At 38.1% G+C, this 15,122-nt stretch overlaps 1 long non-coding RNA gene across 3 annotated transcripts in view; it reads left to right on the forward strand.

Annotated features, from left to right (window-relative positions):
* The first annotated feature begins 1,976 nt into the window (after positions 1 to 1,976).
* LOC140616052 (uncharacterized) overlaps positions 1,977 to 15,122 on the forward strand; it is a 115,543-nt gene continuing 102,397 nt past the window's right edge. Inside the window, exons 1-2 of one of the 3 annotated variants that reach the window (XR_012016552.1) lie at positions 1,977 to 2,647; positions 7,141 to 7,233. This is a non-coding gene — a long non-coding RNA (uncharacterized lncRNA). The remainder of the gene's footprint in view (positions 2,648 to 7,140; positions 7,234 to 15,122) is intronic. The other 2 variants (XR_012016551.1, XR_012016553.1) reach the window with 2 other exon arrangements.

Consider the following 15,122-nt stretch of genomic DNA (forward strand, 5'->3'; position numbering starts at 1 on the left):
AAGAAAGACATGTGACCAAGAAACCCTTTTGGAACCCTAGGAGCAGAGTCTGCTGGCCCTCAGGCAAGCAAGCAGGCAGGCAGTCAGGGAATTCTCATCCTAGAATGGTAGTACTCGAAAGAAACCAAAAGATTAGCTTGTCTAACCTTTGCCTTACACAGAGAAGAAATCTCAGGAAAGAACAGGAAGTGACAGGTTATACAGTCAGAGTAATACCCAGCTGTACTAAGCCCGTGGCCAGGCTATTTCCCCTACAATCTACAGAGCCACAGAGACCAGGTCAAGGAGCGAGAGGCCATGCCTGAACGCATACAGACATGGAACATCCTGAGCTAAGCTATATGGGAACTCAGGTTTCCTGCCTCCAGCTCCATGTACTTCCTTAAACCTCTCTTTCTAGAGTTTCTCTCTCTCTCTCTCTCTCTCTCTCTCTCTCTCTCTCTCTTCCGTCCTATTTCCTCCTTGCTTTCAAATGAAAAGCTGAAATCACGGTTGGAGAATTGGCTTCCCTGGACTTTCCTAAGGAGATAAAATTGCTTTCCAGATTTGGCTCTCTTTAGTAGAACTAACTTGCTTTTAGCATAAGGCTTGGGAGGGGCGAGAAAAAAAGCAGAAAGGTAGGTCTTTCCAAAACTCATTACCCCCCACCCCTTTCTCTCTGTCTCTGTCTCTACCTCTATCTCTCTCTGTCTCACTCTGTTTCCAAATGGGCCTGATTTGGGCTTCATATCACCCTCTAATCCATTTCAAACAGCTTAAACCCCACTCTGGCAGCAATGAAGTTCTTACTAATAAATGCAACCCTGGCTCCATCGTTCATCTCTGAAGGGAAGGAGGCCTTTCCTGTTCTAAATTCCAGGCTATTGTGCTGTCTGTGTTTTGTTATATAAAGTCTTGGGCTTGTTAACAGCTTTGGTATCCTATGCAGTTAAAGCCTGGACAATGGAATGAAGATGGGCAAGGATAGGCTCTGGACTGATGAAAATTGAAACTGAGAACATATTAGACTGTAAGAGTCAGGAAAAATATAAGAAAAAAGAATCTCCCACATAAATTGGGGCAGTGCTGCTCTGCCAGGAATGCTACTATTTACCAAAGTGAAACCACGTATGTAAATTTTAGTGCTGGCTAATGCTATGGCCCCACAGCCTTCTTTCTCAAAATAGCCACATGGTAATCATAGCTAACACTACTGAGCACTTACTGTGTGGCAAGAACTGCTGAGACCTTTACATGCAGTATCTCCTTCAGTTATTATGGCAACCCTATCCTGGAGGGGCTGTTATAACACCCATTTCACAGATGAGTTAACTGAGGCTTTGGGATTTTAAGAAACTAGCTTGGTTCACAGAGCCAATATGTGGTAGGTCTCAGCTTTGAGAACCCAGTTATCCTGACAAAATGGGCTAACCCCTTGATTCTTTGTTTGATTTCTCTATGTAAATTTTCTGCTCCAGTGCCCGGAGAAAAGGCTAAGGAAGATGCTCTGGACCTAGGATGGGTAGAACAAGGCAGCAAGAAAAAGCGAATAAAAAGAACGCACTAATTTTGTCATTCCATTTCAAGCTGTGGGCTCTAGTACTAACACTGTCCTCTCTGCAAACCAGTTTCCATATATGTAAATGAAAGAGGCTGGTTGGAGGGTCTCCCTTCCACCCTCAGTCGTTTCCATTTCTGGTCAAGGAGGGAGTAATATAAGAATAATATTTAGGGAAGAGCGTGAAGCTGGTGATATCTTCATTGCCACCCCAGGCCACTTCATTCAGCTGCATAAAGTGAATAAGAACTCTACACGAAAAGGAGTGAAGCAGAACATAAAGAGTTTCTCCTACTTCACATATTTAAGAATATTAAAGTGTAGAAAGCTTTCAGTAACAAGGTTTCTTTTTTTTTTTTTCATACTCATTGTTGATTAATTCCATGTTTTCCCAGGAACAGTAGTACAATATCACTCAAAATGCAGATGGGAGGACACAGCAGGGAAAGCATGAATGAGGAGCTCATGTCTCAGGGGTCTGATGACTCAAGCTTTGTTCTCATGGTTACTCTGATGTCAGAGAAGCCCCGGTGGGTGTGAATAGCCTGGAAAACAAAATATCTGCCCAGGACCTCTTAACCTTCTGGATACATAATTTTACTAATCTTACAGGATCGACACCTACCTGGTTTACGTAGAATAGGGAAAGCTAGACAAAACAGCTGTTGTGTTGGCAACACGGAGACTTCATAACGATATCACATACTGCATGATGGAACTCTCCAGTAGACAGGTCACAAAGGAACTTCTACTGTTCAGTGCCTCCAAGGAGCCCTTGGAAGATGGAAAGTTTGATGACTTGATTTCCAAGCTCATGAGCTGAATGTTTGAAATTAGATTTAGGATGGTAAATGGAAATCTGTGGTCTCTAAATGGAAGGTCTGCATTTTAGGGCAGTATTTCCCACCTGAGATGATTGGAATTATGAACATTTGTCTCAATTGTCATAAAATCACTGGTCTGCTGATTTTGCCAACAGAGTAGACAAGACTTTTTTGTCATGTATGATGGAGGCACCATAATCTCCCAGCCTTGGAGGTGAAGAGTCTCAAAGTGGTGAAGCATGGATACAATGTAAGGAAAGACTTACTGAAGCAGCAGAGAGCTGAGGTATTCCAGGGTAAAGAGGGAAATGGAGTGAACACACTGCATGTATCACAGCATAATTATAAATTCATTGAGATTCATTCATTTGTTCATTCATTCATTGATTCTCTGACTCATCATTACTATTTTGTATCAGTCACTCTGAAAGGGTCTTGAGGCCACAGCAGAGAATTTTATAGGTGCCATCAACCCCTGCCATCATAAAGCTCAGAGTCTGGACAAGGGTACAGACAAAGAGGGAAACAGCAGGCAGACAATTAAGTCTGTTGTGATGTTGCTGGAAGGAGAAATGGAAGGTCTAGTGGTGCTACCTACCCCTGAAAGAGATGTTATCAGGAAGACACAATCCCGCCCTGCCACCACACCCTCCTCACCACCCCCTCAATTTGTTTCTTCAGTATCTCTTGACCACACCTTCTATTCTTTTGCCTCCCACTTACTCCTCCTCAGTGCTCCCTGCCTCCTTTCTATTCCTCAAACATGTCAGGCACTCTTAGAGCCTTTGCACTTATTATTTCTCTGCCTGGAACACTCTCTCTAGATAAGCTGAGTGGTTTGCCCCTCATTTTTTCCAGACCTTGACATAAATATCCTCTCATGAGGTCTCCCTGGTCAATCTACTTAAATTGCCAAGTGCCCACTCCCTATCTCCTTTCTTGTTTTATTTTCCTCACTGGTACTTTTCACCATCTGCCATGTGTATATATTGACCTACCTCTCTTGTTGGCTGTTTACCTCTCTTAAGCACAAAATTTTATGAGAGTAGGGATTTTGTCTATTTTATTTACTGCTAAGAACTGTGTTTGGTAGATACTCAATAACTATTTGAATGCTGAATAAATGCTGATTTAAGGAAAACTAAAGAATAAGTAGGTGTTATCCATCAAAGGGACTGAGGGATGAGAAGGTAGAAGTAAAGGAATGTGGTGGGGGAAGAGTTCAGGAAGATGGAATCACAGGGGCCAAGGTCTAGAGGCAGAGAAAGTGTGGCACATGTGATAATGTGCTCTGCTCTCTCCTGTTCGGCTCAAACTGGTTGAAAGGCAGAGTTGGCCAGAGTAGAAAAGTTTGAGGCAAGAAATGAGGCATAAATTTGAACTGAGGCCAGGTTGATACCTTCTTATAGAGCATGGACTTAATCCTCTGGTAAATGGACAAATATTGAGGCTATATTATTTTATTATATATTTACACATATATTATTTTATTAAAATATTTTAAATATAAGCATAAAATTATCAGATTTATGTTGTGGAAAGATCACTTTGGATATACATGACAAGTGAAATAAAGTAGGCCATCAAGGGCAGGAAGGCCAGTTAGGAGGCCATTGCAGAGGTTCTAGCAAGACATGATGGCAGCATAGCTAGGGTGGTGTCAGAAATGTAGTGACATGAGTCTGGGTTCAAGAGATATTCAGGACACAGAATTGATAAGCTTAATAACATATTGGCTATGAGGGACGAGACATGGGGAGGAGCCTTCATTCTATCATGGACCTTGGGTTAAATAGCAATGGTATTCATTGAGCCAAATCAGAAGAAGAAACACAGACACCTGACAGAATCAGTGTTGAAGTCCCAGTGTGGCATTCGGTGGAGATATCTGGTAGAAGTTTGGTCACAGTGGCAAGCAGTTCTAGGAGAGAGTTATAGGCTGGAAGCAAATATTTGAGAATTGGTACATACATAGGGAATGAAGTCCTGAGAGTAAGTGAGACCATCAGAGGGCAAAGGACTAACCCTGGACTACACCTTAGGGTTGGGTCTGAGGGATGTTTCCCCACATAACCACCAGAGAAAGTCACTAGTCAGGATTCACAGGGTTCTCAGAGACTAAAATATTTTCTTATGGTAGCGAAGTCCGACACTGTTGGGTAAGAAGCCAGAGTTGAATAGAAGGAAGAATTAAGGCAGGTAAAAAGTATTGACCTTGACCTTGGAGAGACAGAGTCCTGACTTCAAATCTCTATCCTACTGATTATGCCCTTAACAGCTCCAGGTTCCCTATGGAAAAATAGGGATCATGGTGCTTTCTTCATAAAGATAACAATGGACTTGAATGAGAAAATGGAAATATACATGAAGGTGTAGTGTCTGAGCCCATGCAAGTTTACCCAGCAATTCATTTAGTAAATATTTGCTGCAGACAAATGAAGAGTCAGGCACCAAGGAGGCCATGATCCAAGCAGACACAGGCTATCCTCCAGGCACTCACAGTCTAGAGAAATTCAATAAGAGCTTTTTTCTTCCTTAGAATTTAAGGAAGGTACTGAATAGTTCTTGGCCAGGTTGATGGCCCCAGACAACAGTGTGATATGGGAAACGATCTGCCTTCACTTTCTGGTTGTTCTAGGGGTGTTGTGCTAGACTCCATCAGTCACTCTTCCAGGCCTCCCACCATGCAGCAAAGCTTGCATTTTCCTGACCACCTCCTGTCCCAGGAGCCAAATTCTCTAACTTCTTGGCCTGACCCTATTTCTTTTTTTCAAAGCTTTACTGACTGATGGAATGAATCTACTTATTATAATCTGGCCTTGTGAGGATAGGGTTTTTGTGGTTGTTGTTTTTTTTTTTTAATTGATAAAATAGGTGTTTATTCTGAAGGCATAATGCCAGGAAGAAACCCAATGAAACCAGATTAGGAGTGGGTGAAAACTGTTGCCCCTCAGCACTTCTCTGCATCCCAGTCTTTCAGGGAAGTCTGGGGCAGAGCTCATGAGTGAGTTCTGTGAAGCCAGAGGATTTTGTTTTCTTCTGTTTTTATGTATTGACTGCGGTTTACCTAGTACCTTGTTTTGGGCATAGGGTAGGCACCCAAGGAATTCTTGAATCACTGAATGTCTTATCCATATCAAGGAATTGAATAGCTGAAAACTTAGATGGTTTGCATAGCAACCAAGGAGTGAGAGACCTGAGTAATCAGTCCTGGGATCAAGAAGTCAGTTAAAGGATGTGCTCTGAAAGGGGAACCTCCAACTCCTGACAAACATAGCTGCTTTCTACCTGTGAACAATGCCTATATGTGCACCCAGGCTGAGTCAAATGCAGTGAAGGCAAAGAAGCACTAGTGGGAGTTTGAAGGTTAGAGAGTGTCATGACTGCCTGTGATTTCCTCTCCCTACTTCTGGCTTCACTTAAACAAAGGCCATGACTTGGATAACAGTCTTTGAGCCCCCAGGGTGCGCTCTCTGACTTCTATTTACTTCTTAAGAGACAATACCATCACTCTCTCAGACAATTAAGATCTTACTTTAGGAAGGACAAGGAGTTGGAAAGCAAGAGCAAGGCTGATCTTCTGGCACACTGGATAGAATTTCAGCTCTGCCACTGACCAGTTGTGTGACCTAGAGCAGCCCACAACTGCCCTGGGCCTCAGTTTCACAAGTTTTCAAAGGCAAAGGATTGTTTTGAGAATTCACTAACATTGCATGTTTGACAGTGAATATGAAGTCGATGGCTGGAATAACACAGGGCTTCATCAAGATGTGTACCTCTTGTCCACATACCAGATCCAATGGAAGATGTCCTGTGGTACAAATAATCTGTAGCTGTGAATTTTTGCAAAATTGCCTCATTGGTATTTGCCTCTTTCAATGTTATAAAGCCAACAGAATTTAGGATTCAAGACAGCCATATTTTTATCTGACATAAAATAAGTACTCAATGAATATGTTAAAAGATTAAATGAATGCATGGCCTCATAGTACTTTTTTGATTTTATCTCTTAATGCTCCTTCACCCAGACTTCTAGACCCAGAAACGCTGTCTACTTACTTCTCCATGTTCATATCTATTTCAAGGCTACCTCCATGATTGTATTTCCCATGAACCAAACAATAAATATCTAATACGCTCCTATATTATGTTCAGCACTTTTGTCCACAGGGGGTTCACAGGGAATAAAAAGAATAACGTGGTCCTATCCCAAGGAACTTATAATTTGGTTGGGGTGAAAACTGCCAAGTGAACAAGGCAAACAATATGTGGAGGAGGAGAACTAAGGTGAATGGGGGTTTCTTGAAGGTTATGGTATTTGAGCTGAGTCTGGAATGACATATGGCCTGAGGCTCCCCAAGCAAATGTTACCTTAAAATGAGACTTTCTTTCTTTGGTCACCTAATTGTCCCTAAAATAGTTGAAGCCTGTCAGCTTTAAATATAAAGCTAAGTGGTGCAATTTAGTGATAATACACAGTTTGAATTTAGGAATTATGGCAGAGTCTACTCACTGCCTGCCCAATATCTATTTTTGCTTTTTTCTTTAGTGGTAGAAGCACAGTTCTGTTTGATGGTGGCAATGTACCTGAGTAAAGGTAGTCAATTTTCCACACTTCCTCCCCAGCAAGGGTATCTATGTGCTATAGTTCTGGACAAAAAGATAAATCAGAAGTTACTGGTTGGAGCTTTTAAGTAGAGGTAATATTCAAAGTAAGAAACAACCAATTTAAAAAGCATACTTAATGTAACCTGCTGGTATATATGGCTCTATTTCCAGGAAAGTTCTGTAAAAGGAACGGTCTCAATGGCATGTGCTTTGCCACTTTACTCTTTCCTTCTTCCTGCCTGGAACATGATCCAATGCCTGAAGGTATAGTAGCCATTTTGCAATGACAAAGACAAAAGCTAAAGATGCTAATAACTGATAGTATAGGCAGAGAGAGAAGTCTGGTTCTTAAATGATCTTTTTGACCTTCAGCTGCACTTGAAGATTGCCTATTTCCAGAGCACATGTTGAATTTAATAAAGTAATCCCTTACCTATTTAAGCCACCCTTAGTCATATTTTCTGTTATTTTCACCTGAGTGGAATTCTGATACTAGCATCAGACCATGTTTAAATGTAAGAATGTGATGACTTTTAATCGGAATATTGTAAAAGGAGTTGTGACTTACTTTGGCTTGGGTGCTCAGCTCCCCAGTGTCTGGCTTGTCTTAGTAAAAATAGTCTCAACACCCAGATGACCACAAAACAGCATATACATAGTCTAGGGCCTAGCATATACATAGTCTAAGTGGTTACTGATGCATTTTTTAAGTGCCACTGACAAGTGTGCAATCCTGTTCCAACAAGACAAGGAAAGATGTTATTTCATTGATGAGCCACAGACTATCAGAGTAAAATATCCCCTCTCTACTTTCAGGATATGCCAAACCCTGCCTTGAATAGTGAGAAATTATAACTTTTAACTCTCTTCTTTGGTTAGAAACCTGTTTTTGTTTTTGTTTTGTTTTTTTCTTCCCTGGATCTTTTTTTTTTTAAGATTTTATTTATTTATTCATGAGAAACAGAGAGAGACAGAGAGAGAGAGAGGTAGAGACACAGGCAGAGGGAAGCAGGCTCCATGCAGGGAGCCCGACATGGGACTTAATCCCAGGTCCCCAGGATCATGCCCTGGGCCGGAGGTGGCGCTGAACCACTAAGCCACCCAGGCTGCCCTCTTTACTGGATCTTAAAAGGCCAGCAAGCAGTTTGTTTGGACTATATTGTGTTCTGTCCATTCTCTGTGAGCCTATGTCTCTGTGCAAAGACCTATTTAGTTGAGGATAAACCAACCTAGAGAGTTAGCTCTGGAACTGGAAATCATTCTCAGTTCAATTCTTACTCAGGGACAAAGTTCAGGGAGCTGAGAAAAGGACAAAGGTACTTGATGGTCAATAATTAAAAGCATAGAAGCATGGAAAGATTTAGATTTCTGCATGGGACCTTAAGTAGAACAGATATCTAGAGTGGAGTGGACACTATGGGGGAACTGAGGAAACAGCTGGGAAGATAAGGTAGGTGCACCGTTGGATGCTGGGCTAAAAAGACTGGGTCTTATCACATAGTAATAAGAAAAAGACAAGGTAAAATAATAGAATTCTTCTCAGGTTTCAAAATGCTCTCACACATTTAGGGTCATATGATCCCCACAACAATCACTGAGATATATGTAATACTGATTCATCTTTGAGGGAAAAGACCTAAAGAAGTTAAATGTTGTCCAATGACCCACAAATAGAAATAGTAGATTGAGACTCTAAATTGGATTGAATTTTTAGCATCTTAATCTAGTGCTCTTTTCACTCTACCCCACTGAGAATGGGAAAGACATGGTTTGTGTAACCATGCATTTATGCAGACAATAAGGGGTAAGTGTGGAGGCAGAGTGACCAGCAAGGATATTTTTGTAATAGTTCAGTGTTAGGTAAAAGGATTTGAATTAAAGTTGTGTCAAGAATGTGATAAAAGAAGAAGAGAGGATTCAAGAGGGCAGTGTAGGAAGATCATACACACACACCTTCTCCCAAAGACCTAGCACAACTACAACCACATATGGAATAATTCCATCTGAAACTAGATGAACAGAGCCTCCACAGCAAGGGACAGCACCAGGATGGATAGAAGAGGCAGAGATATTGTCCATTAAGGGGAAAAAACACAACCAGGCACAGCATTCCATAGTCATAAGGGAGCTCAGTAGTACACAACTGTCCTCTGAGGAGAAAGAGATTCAGGCTCTACATCAAGCACCAATCCTTAGATCCTGCATAGGCAAGGCAAGCCCCCAAAACACTTGGCTCTGAAAAATAACAAGGAGTACATTCAAGAAAACTACAGAACTATAGGGAAAGGGAAATCTTTTTTTAAAGTCTTGTACACAGACTTATTCCACCTGGCACAAAAATACCAGATCAAAAAGAATATAGACCATAGGTGAAAAAGACTCACTACTCTTTTAGCACCTGCCTGAAAAGAAAGACATAGCTGGGATATCCCCCTGGGGACTGAGACACTGGTATTAACCATTTTTGCTATCTTGTTCTTCTATGATGATTCCAATACTGATGGATTCCACTTGGAAATCCTCCCTCTAATCTGTCCCCACAACATGCACCTTGGCTGGGCCTTGCAGCTGACAAGAGGATCACCCCAACCAGGAGTACACTCACAGTAGTTGCTGCCAGGCCTCACAGACCTGGCTCCACTAACACACACACCCACAGCAATCACAGCTAGCTGGATTGGGACCCACCCACCCCTACTTACCAGCATGCCTGGGGCAGTCACATCTAGGCCTTCCAGCCAGCCAGGCTAGGGGCCTCCCCACCCACCAGTGCACCTGCAGCAGTAGCAGCCCCATGAGGGTGCATGCTTCCCACAAAGGGGATATCTCTAGAATACCTGGCTCTGTTGTCCAGAAAAAAAATTATCTTTTGCAGACCTACAGGACATCTTTAACATAGGCCACTTTTTCAAGACTGGGAGACATAGCTGAACTACATTATACATAGAACCAGACTCAAGCAAATCAAGGAGACAGAGAATATTTTCCAAATGGAAGAACATGACAAACCCTCAGAAAAAGAATAAACACCATGGAGATAGGCAATCTAGCCAATAGAGAGTTCAAAACAATGGTTATAAAGATGTTTACTGAACACAACAGGAGAATGGGTGAACACAGTGAGAATTTAAACAAAGAGAAATTATAAGAAAGTACCAGTTAGAACTGAAGAATACAATAACAGAAATGAAAAATACACTACAGGCAATAAAAGAAGATTTGGTAACACAAAATGTCAGGTCAGTGATATCTAAACCAGCTTTGCAGGAAATATTAAAGGGACTTCTTTAAGTGGAAAAGTAAAGGCTGTAATTATAAGTAAGAATAAAGAAGAAAATATATGAAAGAAAATTATCACTGGTACCAAGGCAAACATATCGTAAAAGTAGCTGATCAAACATTTATAAAGCTAGTATTAAGGTTAAAAGATAAAAGTAATAAAATCAATGATAACTATATTTGTAATAAGTTAAGGGATATGCAGAATAAAAGTATGTAAAATATGACACAAAAAAAACAGAAAACATGAAGAGAGGAAGTAATATAGTGCCTTTAGAATGCTTTTGAGCTTAAAATAGACTGCTGTATACATAGATTGCTATATATAAAACACATGGTAACCACAAACCAAAAAAAACCTAGATACACAGAGAGAGGGGATTTTAAACAAAACACTAAGAAAGTCCACAAATAATAAGCAAAGATAAGAAAGAAGAAAGGAACAGAGAAGGACTACAAAAACAACCAGAAAACAATGAACAAAATGGCAATAAATATGCACCAATCAATAATTACTTTAAATGTAAATGGTCTAAATGCTCGATCAAAAGACATGGCATGGCTGAATACATTAAAAAAATAATAAGCAAGGTCTATCTATCTGCTGCCTACAAAAGACTAACTTCAGAGCTAAAGACACACACAGAGACTGAAAATGAACTGATAAAAAAAGATAACTCAAGAAAACAGAAATGAAAAGAAAACTGAAGTAGTAATACTTATATCAGATAAAATAACTTTAAAATAGTGGTTGTATTAAGAGAAAAAGAAGGGCATTACATAATGATAAAGGGATCAATCAAACAAGATAAAATTTGTAAATATTTATGCATCTATATACAACAATTAGCAGATAGAAGGGGAGAAAATGACAGTAATACAATAATAGTAGGGCACTTTAACATCCTGCTTACATCAATGGACAGATTAGTCAGAATGAAAATTAATAAAGAAACATTGACCTTAAATGATATATTAGATCAGACGGACTTAACAGAAATATACACAACATTCCGCCCAAAAGCAGTAGAATGCACATTCTTCTCAAGTACATATGAAACATTATTTAGGATAAACCACATGTTAAGACACAAAACAAGTCTTAATAAATTTAAGAAAACTAAAATCACATCAAACATCTTCCCTTACCATTAGAATATGAAACCAGATATCAATTACAAGAAGCAATTTGAAAAGACACAAACATGTGGATACTAAACAACATGTTACTAAAACAAATGGGCCAACCAAGAAATAAGAAGGAAATCAAAAAAAGTACCTTGAGGCAAATGAAAATGAGCGCACAATGTTCCGTAATCTATAGGATGCAGCAAAAGCAGTTCTAAGAAGGAAGTTTATAATGATACAAGCCAACGTCAAGTAACAAGAAATATCAAATAACTGATCTAATCTTACACCTACAGGAACTAGAAAAAGAAAAAGAAAAAAAGCCCAAAGTTAGTAGAAAGAAGGAAATAATAAGGATCAGAGTGGGGGGATCCCTGGGTGGCGCGGCGGTTTAGCGCCTGCCTTTGGCCCAGGGCGCGATCCTGGAGACCTGGGATCAAATCCCACATCGGGCTCCCGGTGTATGGAGCCTGCTTCTCCCTCTGCCTGTGTCTCTGCCTCTCTCTCTCTGTCTCTCTCTGTGTGACTATCGTTAAATAAATAAATAAATAAATAAATAAATAAATAAATAAATAAGATCAGAGTGGAAATAAACAAAACTAAGAAAAGATCAATGAAACTAAGAACTTATTTTTGAAAAGATAAACAAAATGATAAGCTTTTAGCCAGATTCATCAAGAAAAAGAGAATTCTCAAATTAATAAAATCAGGGAAAAAATTACAACTAGTTCGACAGAAATACAAAGGAACATAAGGAATTACCATGAAAAAGCATACGTCAACAAGTTGGACAACCTAGAAGAAACAGGTAAATTTACAGAAACTTAAAATGATTCAGGACTAAATCAGGAATAAATAGAAAATCTGAACAGACTGATTACAAATAACAAAACTGATGCAGTAATCAAAAAATTTCTCAAAAAAATGTCCAGAATTATATGGCTTCACAGGTCAATTCAACCAAACATTTAAAGATCTTTGGTTGAACATTTTTACCTATCCTTCAAAAACTATTTCAACAAGTGAAAGAGGAATGAATAGTTCCAAAATCATTCTGTGATGGCAGTATTACTCTGGTACGAAAACCAAAGACACTACAAAAAAGAAAAAAAAAGAAAAAGAAAATTATAGGCCAATATCTCTGATGAATATAGTGTAAAAACTCAACAAAATATTAACAAACCGAATACAACAATACATTAAAAGTATCATACACCATGATCAAGTGGGATTTATTCCAAGGATTCAAGGATGGTTCAATATCCACAAATCAATCAATGTGACATACCACATTAACAAAATGAAGGAGAAAAATTACACAATAATCATAATAAATGCAGAAGAAGCATTTGATGAAATTCAACATTCACTTGTGATAAAAATTCAGCAGAGTGCATTCAGAGAATGTATCTCAACATAATAAAGGTCATATATGACAAACTCACAGCTCACATCATAGTTAATGATAAAAATCTGAAAGCTTTTCCTCTGAGATCAGGAAGGAGACAAGGATTCCCACTCTCATCACTTTTATTCAACATAGTATTGGAAATCCTAACCACAGAAATTAGGCAAGAAAAATTAATAAGAGGCCTTCAAAATGGAAAGGAATAAGTAAAAATATTACTATTTGCAGAAGACATGATACTAGATAGAGAGAGCCCAAAAGCCTCCACCAAAAAAACTATTAGAACTGACAAATGAATTCAGTAAAGATGCAGGATATAAAGTCAATATATAGAAATCTGTTGCATTTTTATACACTAATAATTAATTATCAGAGAAATTAAGAAAACAATTCCATTTACAATTGCATCAAAAAGAATAAAATACCTAGGAATAAATTTAACCAAGAAGGTGAAAAACTTATACTCTGAAAACTGTAAGACATATATGAAAGAAATTAAAGGTGACACAAATAAATGGAAAGATATTCCATGTTCATGGATTGGAAGAATTAATATTTTTTAAATGTCCATACCACCCAAAGCAATCTACAGATTAAATGCAATTGCTATCAAAATATCATTGAAATTTTTCACAGAACTAGAACAAATTTTTATGAAACCACAAAAGAACCACAAAAGATAGCCAAAGCAATCTTGAGAAAGAAGAATGAACTGGTAGTATCATACTCCCAATTTACAAACTATATTACAAAGCCATAGTTATCAAAATAATATGGTACTGGCACAAAAACAGACACATAGATCAAAGGAACAGAATAGAGAACACATAAATCAACCCACACTTATATGGCAAATTTGTCTATGACAAAATAGGCAAGAACATACAGTGGAGAAAAAAATAGTCTCTTTAATAAATGGTACTGAGAAAATGAGACAGCTACATGCAAAAGAATAAAACAGGACCACTTTCTTACTCCATGTACAAAAATAAACCCAAAATGAATTTAAAACTTATATATAAGACATTAAACCATAAAATTCCTACAAGAAAACATAGGCAACAAGCTCTCTGACATTGGTCTTAGTGACATTTTTTTTTTCAATCTGTCTCTTCAGGTAAGGACAACAAAAGCAAAAATAAACAAATAGGACCACATCAAACTAAACAGCTTTTTCACAATGATGGAAACCATTAACAAAATGAAAAGGCAACCTACTGACTAGGAGAAGATATTCATAAATGATATATCTGATGCAGGTTAACATCCAAAATATATAAAGAACTCACACAATTTAATAACAGAACACATTAATAATGTACTTAATAGATATTTTTAAAAGAGTAAAAGAAGAGTTAAACAGAATTTTTTTAAAGACATACTATGATCAATAGGCCCATGAAAATATGCTCAATATCACTACCATCAGGAAAATACAAATCAAAACCACAATGAGATATCACCTCCCACCTGTCAAAATATCCATTATCAAAAAAAACAAGAAATTTTTTAAAAAGACAAGAAACAACAAGTGTTGCTAAGGACGTAGAGAACTCATGTGTGTTGTTAGTAGAAATATAAATTGGTACAGCCAATATGGAAAACAGAATGGAAGTTCTTCTAAAAATTGAAAATGGAACTATCATATGATCCAACAATTTCACTTCTTGATATTTTCTGAAGAAAACAAAAATACTAATTTGAAAAAAAAAAAATCTGTATGCTAATGTTCACTGCAGCACTATTTACAATAGTCAAGATAGGGAAGCAACCTAAATGTCCAAAGAAAATTTTGTGTGTGTATGTATATATATATATATATATAGAATGCATACATATTTGTATATATAGAATATATATGTGTGTGTGTACATAGGTATATATGTGTAAATGTAAATATATATATTATTGTGTGTATATATATTATATATATATATATTCCACTTTTCTGTGGTATCTAAACACAAAACAAATGAACAAAATAAAACAGAAACTGACTTTTACATACAGAGAACAAACTGATGGTTGCCAGAGGGGAGGAGATTGGGGAACAGATGAAATAGGTGAAGGGTTTAGGAGGTACAATCTTCCAGTTATAAAATAAATAAGACACAGGGGTATAATATTCAGCATAGGGAATATAGTCAATAATATTTCAACAACTTAGCATGATGACAGATGGTAACTTGGAGTTATTGTGGTGACCATTTTGCAATGTATACAAATATTAAATCACTATGTTGTACACTTGAAACTAATACAATATTGTATGTCAATTATTCTTCAATTTAAAAAAAAGGAATGCAATGAAAGAGGGGGAAGAAGGCAAGAGTTCTGT

The sequence above is a fragment of the Canis lupus genome, chromosome 24, assembly GCF_048164855.1.
Source record: "Canis lupus baileyi chromosome 24, mCanLup2.hap1, whole genome shotgun sequence".
In the NCBI taxonomy this organism is placed as follows: Eukaryota; Metazoa; Chordata; class Mammalia; order Carnivora; family Canidae; genus Canis; species Canis lupus.